This window comes from Bidens hawaiensis, unplaced genomic scaffold, assembly GCF_021521415.1.
Source record: "Bidens hawaiensis isolate Kalapana, Puna unplaced genomic scaffold, B.hawaiensis_p1.1 tig00005873_1, whole genome shotgun sequence".
NCBI lineage: Eukaryota > Viridiplantae > Streptophyta > Magnoliopsida > Asterales > Asteraceae > Bidens > Bidens hawaiensis.
In genome coordinates, this window is record NW_027491386.1 from 79512 (window position 1) to 81060 (window position 1549).

Genomic DNA, 1549 nt, shown 5'->3' on the forward strand with positions numbered 1-1549 from the left:
AAGTTCTTGGAACCCTTCTAAGAACATACAACATAATTTTATTCAAATACATGTTTTTCAAACCTAAAAATCAATCAAACATAAATGTTTAAAAACAATATAAGTGAAAGAAGAGGAGATTGATGCACATGTAAGTGAAGGGATGATTGTAACATTTGAGCTAAAACAAGGTACACCTCAGTACGTATTTACCGATTAATCAAATAAACGCCTTTTGCGTAACAAACGAACGATTAACCGAACGGGTCGGGTTATGACCCAGATATATCGGGGGGCCATCTATAAGTGATATACGATCTATACAAGCTAAAATATTAGTAATATGGCCTTAGTTTGGTAGCAAACAAGTTAAACGAAAACATGCTCGTTTAACTATCCGCTATAGATTTAAACGCGAAAGATAGTTACAAACCAAGCATTGTATCATCCGTTAAGCCGAAAAAGACTTACCAAACACTTATTTGAAATGTTTTAAGCGATCTGTGAAAATATTTTTGATTTTTACAAACATATAGTATGTTTTTATAATTTTACACAAAACTAGCCGAAAAACACTCGCTTTCGCACTGTTTAACGCACCCGATAAGTTTTTCGCGCGAAAAAAAACCGACCCCGAACTAAATTTGGACTGGGATTTTCGTATTTGGGCTGGAGAAATCAGAAACTTGGGCCAAAATGGGCCCATGGGCTTCCGGCCGCAGCCGCCACCCCACCCCTTTTTTTTCTTTCACATATAAACCAGATTTGAGATATTTTTACACATATTTTCAAAAACAACTTCTGGAACTCTTCTTCTACAGCCAAAACCAGCAAGAAACTAGGTAAAAACCTTATGATTAATCGATTTTTGATTCGTTTAAACTCGTTTAACAACATATAAACATGTCTTGATTGTTAAAAATCATAGTTAACCATGTAAAACTCTCAAAAATCATTCAAAAACATACTTTGATGTTAAACCTAGTTTCAAATCAGAATCATGATCTTTTTTGGCCATAAACACGGATTAAAGGGTTGAAACGGCGTTTTTACGATTCAAAAGTTCGTTTTTGTGCACTAGCCGAAACCCTAAGTTAAAGGGCTGTTCTATTGATGAAACCTACTTGGTTTGTGATATAGGACTTTTATCTAGCTTGCATAGAAGCACAAGAACCTGAAAACTTGATTAGAAAGTCGGAAACGAACCAAACCCGCTAAGGTAATGCCGAAACACTCGCTTACGGGCTATTTAGGTTAAGGTTATGATTTTCATATTATTAGGCCTTGAAATGTTTCAGGGACATCAGGGACCATGTCAATGAGTCCCTGTTTAAATTTGGTAATTTTTCGACCATCCGAGAATATTTGGTGAATTTATTACCGAATTGGGACATTTATTTGAGAAAAATAGATAAAATACTTCAAAAATTATGAAATTTTTCTGGGAACTCAGATTTGATGTATTTTGATCACATATGAAGTTTGGGATCATTTTTAGAAGTTTAAAGGTGTTTTGTTTATATGCGTTCGTGTGAATTTTTATAGCCGAATTTGGGCCGAAAAGAATATC